The following is an 11494-nucleotide window of genomic DNA, read 5'->3' as shown; positions in this document are numbered from 1 at the left end:
AAAGAGAGAGAAAAATGTTGAATAATTAAATGAATTTTAAAAAGATAAAATATTTAATAAATGTAAAAAATGACTTAATTATATTTTTGTAAACTTGTATTTTATCCCTCAAGTTTTTAAAGTGATGAAAATGTTCTTGATCCCACAATCCAACCCCATTTTTTTAACTGTTCTTTAACCTAAAACTACAAAATGAATCAAAAAGAAATTGAGTGTCTATGGACTAAAATAAGCTTTATTGATGGGTACAACACCAAATTATCTCTAGTTAATTGTAAGAATATATAATAGGCCATTATTGAAGCAAATTTTATTATTAAAAACTTGAGAAAATCTATTTATTCTACTTTTGCATTCTTTTTTATTCCAACAATATTGTGGTATTAGAGCAAGTAAGAGAGAATAACCATTTCTCTCCTAACGCAAGTGAGGTCAAATTAATTAGGTGACAGATTGAGAGCTATTCATGGAAAACATGGTTCCAATTCTTCTTCTCAGCCTCTCTTGATTCCAATATTCAAAGGAGGAAAATATCATCTTTGACACCTCAAGATGAAGACAAGTTTAATCTACAACAGTTATATATGAAATTTTATAGAGACAGGGTATGTTGAACCAAATTTGGAACTGGTTCAACCTGACAATCAACTACAGAAGACTCAAAAGAAAGACGTAAAAACATCATTTCTTATCCAATTGGCTCTGGACAATGAAAATTTCTTTAGAATTCAACAACAACAAATTCGCATGAGATACTCTAAAGCAAGAACATTTGAGCGATAAAAGGTAATTACTCTGAAATTACAACCACTTCGTCTTGAGTTTGAAAATTTGGCCATGAATAAAAAATATGTGCATAAATTTATGTCTAGCTTATTTTTTACAAGCAATTTATACGCATCGCTCGACTCCAGGCACAATTTTTTTGGACTTGTTAACTATATCAGTATGATCAGAGCTTCTCGATATCTGAAAGACATAGTAATAGATTGTGATTATGACCAAATTTTGCCGTTGCTGTCATTGAATATTTTCAAACAGAATCATAAACGCATAATTATTGTTAAAGCTTTAATTGTTATGCAATTTTTATTTAAAATCAATACTACTGATAACAAAACTTTGTAAATTAACAAATAAAAGGGTAATTTCCTTAAGGTTGTTATGCAAACGGTGTTTTAAATCAATACTACTGATAACAAAACTTTGCAAATTAACAAATAAAAGGGTAATTTCCTTAAGGTTGTTATGCAAACGGTATTTTAAATCAATACTACTGATAACAAAACTTTGCAGAAACAATAAATTCCAAAGTAAAATTATGTAGTGAAGAACAAAATTCAATTAACAGAAATTAATAACGGTAAAACATACAAAAATCTGTAACAATCATATGAAAAAAAGGATAGAAAATTGAGCCTACTGAATGCACAGTGTTCCCTTAAGGAAATATTTTCCTCCAGTATTCGCGGTTTGAATTGGAATGTTTCCTCCCATGATAGAATGATTCTATTCACCAGTGTATTGATAACCCAAACAACGGTGCTAGCGAGCCATTCAACGGCAATAAAGTACACGAATAATAAATTTGTGGAAAAGAAGAAGAAGTTCAAAAAATTCGCAAGTGAAAAGTCATAGGATTCACAGGTATTTACAACCAAGAAGCACTGATTCGAAAAGGTTGCAACTTTCTCCAATGGTTATGGTTGTTCCTCAAAGTTACAACCTTTCAAAACAGTTATCTCCAGCGGCGGAAAATGTCATGCCCTTTCATGACCCGAGTCTACACACTGGAAGTGGCCGACACTCAAGAACCATTGTTGGTCCCCAAGAGAACCTCCATCCTGGCTGACTACAAGCAGAAGAGTAACTTAAGCATGCAAAATCTTAAAAACAAAATAAAATTCATGAAACTGAAATACAAAACTTTAACTCAAAAGAAAACTCTAAATAATATAAGATATTCAATTTGCCATAAAATAGGCAACTTAAGTCTTAATACATTTAATAAAATAAATGATTAATGCAGACTCCTCAACTATACTAACCATATATAAAGCCTGTAATTGATAATGATGGAAGTCGGGACAAGACCCATGACCTCCTGACTAAGCTAAAAAGTAAATGAAATCCTCTGGAAGCAAGGAGGCTCACCATAGCTAACTCAAACTCTGAAATGTATCAACGAAGCCCCTGTTGAGGATCCTGAACACCTGTGTCTGCATCATGAGAAGGTGCAGGTCAAATGACTCAGTACGTGGAATGTACGAGCATGTTAGGGGAATTTTAAAGCATAACATAAGCTTGATACTCGATAAAAGTGAAAACGTACTTACCTCTCCTTAAATTTGAAACTCAAGTAATACTCAAGAATACTCAAAACTACTCAACTTAGTCAACTCAAAATACTTAAGGATAAGATACTCAAGTTAGAGATTAGATACTCAACTCAAATATATGATCCTCGACTCTGCATACTCAACTCAATATGAAGCAACAATACACATGCAATATATAAAAAACTTTATAAAGCATTAAAAGCAACTTAGTTCGTTAAAAAAATGCAATAACAAACTCAACTTTACTTATATAATAAAGTAATATAATTTCTATAGGAGATTCTCTAACCGACAACCACCATTATGAGCCTAAGTGGTGATACAACTTCTTGCCCACGCTGCCAGAACTATCCTATACTTTGCCATCGCATAGAACTACTTAACTTAGTGGATCCACTAGCTTAACTTGCGTAATCATCTTAAATGTGTGACCAGTTAATACCAATGATGGCTACATGATTTTCTTGGAGACTTAAGATAATATGAACTCTCATCCCCACATCGGTGCTTAATACTACTCCCAAAATATACTTTAGCTCATGCTTTTAAAATCAACTTTCTTTCTTTGGGTTGAGATAATAGCTCAACACTTAGCTTTAAAAAAAGCTCTCTTGGAATCAATGTTCCCCTTTCTTGTTCAAAGCTCTTTTGGGAAATCTTAGTTTCCTCGTAACTTAAATGTGAAAATATTTATAAACTTTCTAGGGAATACTTAGTTCTCTTATAACTTTTGAGAAATGAATTCAACTCTTTACTCTTTGCTTAACTTGAAACTTGAGTCTTAAATCAACTCTTAGAGAATACTTAGTTCCCTTATAACTTTTTAAGGAAAGACTTCAACTTTTTACTCTTTACTTTAACTAACATGAAACTTTAGACTTAAAACGAAATCAAAACTTTTAGTAAAGACTCTTGAAACTTTAGGAAACTTTGTTTTGACTTACTTCTTAGCTTTTAGACATAACTCTTAACTTCTTTAACTTTGATCTTAACTCTCCTTGAATTGTACTATTTATAAAGGTTCATGATATCATATTTATGGTTGATTTAATGATGTTCATCTTGGAGGGTTCATGCGGAATTATGAGCTTGAACTACTCAACTCAAGGACTTGAAGACACTTCTTATCTCAAGATTTTTCGACTTATAGTGTTCATGCTGAATCATGGGCATGCACTACTCATCTCAAGAACTTCATGGGTAACATGTAATAGTACCATGATTAGGAATATAAACTCAAAAGGGATAAGGAACTCAATACTCAAGACTTAGAACTTGAAGATACTAATCCTCTCAATGATACTCAATTTATGGACTTCATGCGGAAGTTATGGACATGAACAACTCTACTCGAAGGTCTAAGTAACTATATGGAACTAATGAATAATAATCTTCTCATTATCTTACTTACTTCCTCAAAACTTAGTTCAAATCAATGATTTACCTCAAAGGATTCATAATTGAACTTAAAAGCTTTTTTGAACTCTATTCTTAACTTTCTCTCTTGAATGTGATTTATGAACTCAAGAGTTTTGATTCATGACATGGAGGATCTCATGATGACAAGGTAGACTCATGAATACATTCTCTTAAATCTCATACTCACTTGCTCGAGTCTAGAAACAAGTTACTAGAAGTTGTAGAAGACTCCACAAAATGACTCAAATGTGCTTTTTTAGAATGTTAGAAAGAATTCTCAGACTTAACCCTCAACTCTACCTTGAATTTGAATTATGAATTCAAGGTTATGATCATGTTAGGAATTATTTTAGGTTTTTAGAAGTAGCTTAGTGTAGTTATAATAAAAAAAGAGTGAATGTGCACTTTAAACAAACTCAAACTGAGCAACTGGAGGCAAACTGGATGGGGCAGGCGACCCTGGCGCTATGAGTGGCACGGTGTACTAGACCCTAAAGTTCAAAAGTGGGTTTGGGGTGCTCAGGAAGGCGCATCGCGCCAAGCCCCAACCCAGAAATTATGCCGAACATCCTTGCTCATTTTCTCATCCTACTCGCCTAGAATCGAACGATTCTTCCCCAATTACTTGGTTTCGATTACTTTACTTAATTACACTCTCATATAATGAAAACAACACTCAAATAACTCAATTTCATCTCAATGAATCATCAAAACCCCAACACAACAAGACTTATAATGCACTTCAAGAACACCTATCAAGAACTCATAAAAACTTCTATTCTTTCAATTTTAAGAATGAAATTTCATTGAAAATAGCATGATTGGCATGTGGGTGAACTAACCCAATACTATGGAAGCTTACATTCCTCTTAGAGATCAAATGCATAGAGAAAATCCACAATAAAACACAAGAATCTCAACGAACGCTTGATCCTCTCCTCTTTTCTCCTCTTTTCTCTTCTTGAAATCTCAACTAAAAACCTAGGAATATATTAGGATTATAAAACTGAACTAAACGGATTAGACCCACAAAATATTACTAAAAACGAATTAAATCTGATTGGGTAAGGAAAAGACCAGAATACCCCTCACTATTTTCAGCCACCTTTCATTAACTGGACAACCTAACTTCAAAAGGTCATATATCACTCATACGAACTCGAAACTTAGCAAACTCGGTGGTATTCGAAATATAATTCAATGATCTTTCCTATGACATCTTGTAGCACACCTAAAGGATCATGTGCTAGAGTTATGGTCGTTTGAAGTTGACCAAAAACTTATACTTAGATTAACTCTCAAAAATTCAGATTTTTGTTATTTCCAATTTAATTCTTTGAGAACTCATCATGCTACATCTAGTGACCTTAACACTCAAGAGTTTAAATCCCTTGCAAAAATCTCACTCACTACGAAGGGCGGTTCGAGTCTTAGTTCAAAATTTTTTTTTGGGTGTTACACTCTCCGAGCCTACACCCTGGACGTGATCAGTACCCAATGACCATTGCTGGACTTGAGTGAACCCTAGGCCTGGATTAATTAAATCAGCGGAAGACTAACTCAATATAACGCAAGAAACATTCTCATAAAGATAACTTAAAATAAAATGTCTTGGCCAAAATGACACTTAAGTCTCACACTAGAATATTTGTAATGCAAATAAAGAGAGACTCAAAACTAAAATGTCTAACTTTCTATGTGTCTATGAAGCCTCTATAATAATAAGATGAATGTTGGGACGGATCCCACAACATCATATAAAGAAAAAAAACTGAAAAGCATGTATATGTGTCCTCCAGAATACAAGGAGGCTCACCACTAAATCCGAGTGCTCAGCTGGATCAACGAGGCACTGGATGATGATCATCCTGGTTACCTGCGTCTGAATCATGATACGATATAGGTCAACTGGCATCAGTACATTAAATGTACTAGTATGCGAGTTGGAACGCTAACAAAACTTAAGCTCGAAAAGAATAAGAAGAAACACTCACATTGGCTCTGCTCAACTCATGAATAACTCGACTAAGCAATAAGACACATGCAATATATATAAAATCTTGTAAACAATGTAAACACTTAGTTCGTTAAAGAAAATGCAATAACAAACTCAATTTTACTTATATATGAAGTAATATAATTTATGTGGGAGATTTTATAAACAACAACCACCACTATGAGTCTAAGTGGTGATACAATGTCTTGCCCACGCTGCCGGAACTGTCCTATACTTTGTTGTCGCATAGAACTACTTAACTTAGTGGATCCACTAGCTTAACTTGCGTGATCATCTAAAAAGTATGACCCTTAATACCCATGATGGCTACAGGTTTTCATGGGGACTTAAGTTAATATGAACTCTCATTCTCACATTTGTGCTCAATACTACTCCCAAAATATACTTTATACTTTTAAAAACAAATTCTTTTCTTTGGGTTGAGATAATTGTTCAACATTTATCTTTAAAAAAAAGCTCTCTTAGAATCAATGTTCCCTTTTCTTGTTAAAATCTCTTTTGGGAAATCTTAGTTTCCTCTTAACTTAAATGTGAAAACATTTATAACCTTTCAGGGAATACTTAGTTCCCTTATAACTTTTGAGGAATGAACTCAACTCTTTACTCTTTGCTTAACTTGAAAACATGAGTCATAATCAACTCTTAGGGAATGCTTAGTTTCATTATATTTCTTTAAAGGAAGGACTTCAACTTGTTACTCTTTACTTTAACTTGAAACTTAGCCTTAAAACGAAGTTAAAACGTTTAGTAAAGACTCTTGAAAACCTTTAAGAACTTTGCTTTGACTTACTTCTTAACTTTAGACTTGACTCTTAAATTCTTTAACTTTGATCTTAACTTTCCTTGAATTGAATTATGGATTCAAGGTGGATTCAAGGTTATGATTTGTGTTCTTTGATGATTTCTAGGTGTTAAGAAATCATTTGAAGTAATTAGAACCATTGGAGAGTGTTGATATACCTTAGAAGGGCTTAAAAGGGATAAATTACGAAAACTAGGAGAAAAACATCGATTTGGGTGCTATCAGGGAGCACCGCACCAGACCATTTGGTTTGAGGTACCTTTCTGGCGCACTACAGGCGCACAACCCTAGGCATTCTGGGGAAGATAGGGCGCGCCAGTGCTGGTGCTACTCACATGCGCCTGAACATCTTTCTTCTCTCGTTTTCTGATCCTAAATCACCTAAACCTCCATATTCTATTCTCAAACCCTTAGGATCATCAATACCTTCAATACCCAATAGATCTAACTCGAAAAACAACTTGGAAATTACAAATCAACATCAATGGGCATTCAAACGACTCAACCAATAGGGATTCGACAAGATTTATCAAGAATTCACTTCTAATCATGTAAACAATTCTAATACCACTGAATTGAAACAAGTTTGGTGTGTGGATGAATTAACCTAACACGAAAGATCTCAAATACTTTGATAGGGATTACCCCCCAACGAATTCCATTCGCAATTCCTTGGCGAAGCCTTGATCTTTCTCCCTTTCCTTCTTCTCTTCTCTCTTCTCGAAGCCCTAAGCGTAAAGTTAAATTTTCTAATCTGACTAAAGCTCGTTTTTACCCCAAATAAATCCCTAAAAAGAAATAGGAAATTAATTGGTGAAAAGATTAGTTTGCCCTTCCTTAAAGTACGGATTGGGACATTTCTTAATCCAACATCCCAACTTCCGATAGGCATATCTCCCTCATGCGATATTGAAAATGTGCAAACTCAGCAGCGTTGGAAAGATCTCTCCAAAGCTTTCCAACCATATCAAGAACTACCTCAAACTCATCCTGAGCTAGGAGTTATGGCCGTTTGAAAATGACCAAAACTCACTTTCTTAACTTTGGAATTTTTCCAGTTTTTTTCCTCTTTTTCCAAAAGTGATTATTTTTAGTTTGTTAGCTTATTCTTAGCTATTTCGAGTTACGAGATATTACATAAAATTCAAATAAAACGAGAAAGACGTTTTAAAATGGGTCACCTGGATCCAAGTTGGGTCGGATATCTCTCGCTCGATCAATTTCTAAAATCATAGCCTAAGCTGAGCGAACGACGACAACAGCGCAAGGGAGGGGTCCTTTTTAGCAACCTTCTTAACAGCTAGTAGAGGTGTTCTCGATTTAAACACTTTAACTTTTCTTTCCACCACCAAAGAGGGAGAAATATCTTTTACTAAAGCATAAGAAAACCTTTCAAATTCTTATTTTCGTCTTCCTTCCATCTCTTATTAATTCTTACAATATATCCAACATCGATACCATAGTAAATTTCATATGCATCACCTCCACTTTAACAATTCATCCGAGGATGAACTCAGATGCTGAAGTTATTTCAGAAAGCTTAATCGACTAAATGATTACAATGCACAATATATACACTTGATAGCTCCTTATAACCAACTAACAGTGCATATATAACTAACTATCAATCCACTAATTGATCAATTTCTTAGTTACTTTAACTGCTCACCAAGGATTGTAATAGAGTAGTAAATACTCATTCATTCTTAATCAGATGTCTCGGGTTCGAGTTCCCTTAGATACAAAATTATTTGTTAGGAAGCGCTTTACCTCTGAATGTGAATTCTTCCGGTGCGAATCTAAATTTAATCGTGCTTCAATATAAGTACCAAACACCGACTAAAACAACCAACAAAAAAAAATTATCATCAAATTATTTTAATTCATCAATGTCGGGGTAAGGGTTGGCATTTACCCCATATATATATGAAATTTACCATACAAATGAGGAGACATGATGAACTTTACTTTTTGGGACTATACAAATTCATGTAGTCTCATTAATTAACATGTTGGAATTAATTATTTCATATGGTCAAACTGAATGTTTTATTAATTAATGTTAGTTAATCTCAAAATAGTTAGTGTACTTAACATCTAACTTAAAACGTGTTTATATATATATATATATATATATATATATAAAACTAGTACAATGAATCAAGGGTACGTTGAGTGAATTTAATAATAGACGCATGTTAGCACATTCCAAACTTGTCGTTCCAAGGAAAGCTAATAATATTTACTTAAAAATTGATTTCAAAATAATTAAACTAAGATGATATAATAATTATCATATACTATTACCACAAAGTAATTGATATACCTAAATTTGATCATATGTGCTCTAATCTTATGCTATATTCTTAATATACAGAAAAATACAATGGGATGCTATGCCTATAATGGTATACCATGAGGGACGGAGCCATCTTGGTACAACGGGGTTTATCCTAACCCCTTTCGACGGAAAATTATACTATTTATACATGGTTAAGATAATATCTTATATATATAGTAGATGTCGAACCTCTTTCGGCTACTCCATCTGTTTGTTTCTACGAATTTTGAACTCTCTTATTGAAAATTTTAACTCCGCCACTGTATACCATACTAATTCATAATCATCATATTTGAAAAAAAAAAAAGACACCAAAAATTCATAATCATCATATTTGAAAGAGAAAAAAAGAAGACACCAAAAATTTAATAAGTAGGGAAAAAGAAACAAACAAAAGGTGACAGGGGCTATTAATGTCAAAGAATCTTTTTAGAATATTATTGACCCAACACATGCATGGACGATCTCTGTTGCACACTTTTCTTTACGTAAATCCCATAGAAATAAACTTTGCATTATTGGTCCAATTATTTATGAGAACATGGTTGATTTATAACTATACGTCACCACTTACTTAATACAATAGGCCAATATATTAATAAAAGAAAATAATAAGTTGAGATTAATAGAGTACTAGGGCTGTTTGGATATTTGCTAGGTACGATTTGAAATCAAACTAATTTGAAGTTAAAGTTTTATTTGAAACTATGTAATTTGAAAAAGTTTAAGTTGTATTTTTTCATAAACATAAAAATCCTACAAGTTGTCAAATTTAAAAAGAAATTCTCAATTCGTATACGATCTTATCAAATAAACAAAAGAAAGTTCATATTAGGATTTAAAATATCCTACAACGCTGCACGGCAAATCACATATCTTCATATTCCTTTTATAAATAAATATTTACAATTATAATTTTTTGAAGAAATATAATTTTATAAAGATTTGCGGTCAACCATAATGGTAATTAATTATTTCATATAGTACATATAATTAGAGGTGTCATTTGGACGGATTGATCTGAATTAAATTTGAATGCATCATGACGGATAAGATCTAATTTAAATTTATTTAAGTTAAAACGGGTCATAATTCAATCCGTTCAACTTTTACTAAATTTCAATAAATTCATTTATTTAAAATATTTTAATACCTAATAAAATTATTATTTTCCTTTATAATGAATGTATACAATTTATCAAATTTAACAATGAATAATCGTGTATACATAATCTTGGTGGGGCACAAGTCACTTTCTCAGAAGTGTGACTTCCAAAACTGTCTGGACACTTGTATACATAATAAAATAAATGACAAAGGAACTACAAATATATATAGTACTCCCTCCATCCTTAATTACAATTTCTTTCTAGCATGATATTATAATTTTTATGCATTGTTACTATATTTGATATATTTTATGTACTAACATGTGTTTTTGCCTATGTTGTTTTATTAATGTAGGATTCAACGCTCTTCGTTCCATACTCGCTCATATTTTGAGGATCGAAACTCTTAAATTGCTTTTCATATCTTTTTATTCAGATTTTATATATGATGTATAAGTTATATCCCAATCACTTCTATAATGTAATAGATGGCTTAGAGACTTATGTTAGACTTCTGTTACTTTTATCAAACTCTTTATTCATAAAAAATGTCTTTTGAACTCTTTAAAATTTTATTGTCTTGTATATGCTTGCTCTTAGTTCATGTGTTTAAATAAAAAATTTAAGCACATGTAAGAAATTGCATATACATTCAACAAATATTCAAGGGTGAACCCATCGACAACCCCTTAAAGTTGGCATTAACTTTCAGTTGGACATTTCAAGTAAGCTTTGTTTATTTTGAAATTATAAATAGGAGTTTGCTGTGTCATTTTGACACTTTTCGCTGACGTGGCATAATGAGTGTATAACACTCACTAACAACGCGTCAGAGCTTTGTTTAGCCTTTTTTTAATTTCTTTTTTGTCTTGTCCTATTTTCAACTACCATTTTCATAAACTTAAACTTCTTCCACGATGAAAAAGTGTACAGAAATTTTAGAGTTAAATAAGTATCTATTTAAATTTAATAGTCAAAGTAATTTATTATTTGTTTTTAAATCAGAATTCATTTAAATTATGAGGTTCAAATCAGGATTGAAATTAATACAAACAATTTTGTTGCTTGATAGTTTAACCCTCACATTCCTGTTAGATTTAATTCTCTCAAAAATTCCTTTTTATCGCTTGCTTAGATTCCATTCTGTATTTTATGTTCTAATTAGTCTCTCTCTCTATGGAAAACGACACCTGCACTTAAGTTTCCAATGATGATACTGAAGATAAATTTCTTCATTTTATTTGGCCCTAATTTCCTCAATTTTCTGTTTTACTCCACAAAAGATATAGAATAGAAGTTACTTTTCACTTAAATCATTCAAATTCCATCGAATATTTATTTTATAGGGAAGAAGATTTAATATACTTTGAATCTTTAAAGAATAGAGAAAGCTTGGATATTACGGAGAAGAAGAATGGGGTAGGGGTGGATATGATTTTGGTGGAGAAGACAATTGGCTTTGGCGGG

This window comes from Solanum pennellii, chromosome 5 (assembly GCF_001406875.1).
Source record: "Solanum pennellii chromosome 5, SPENNV200".
Lineage (NCBI taxonomy): Eukaryota > Viridiplantae > Streptophyta > Magnoliopsida > Solanales > Solanaceae > Solanum > Solanum pennellii.
Note: the sequence above shows the minus strand (reverse complement) of the source record.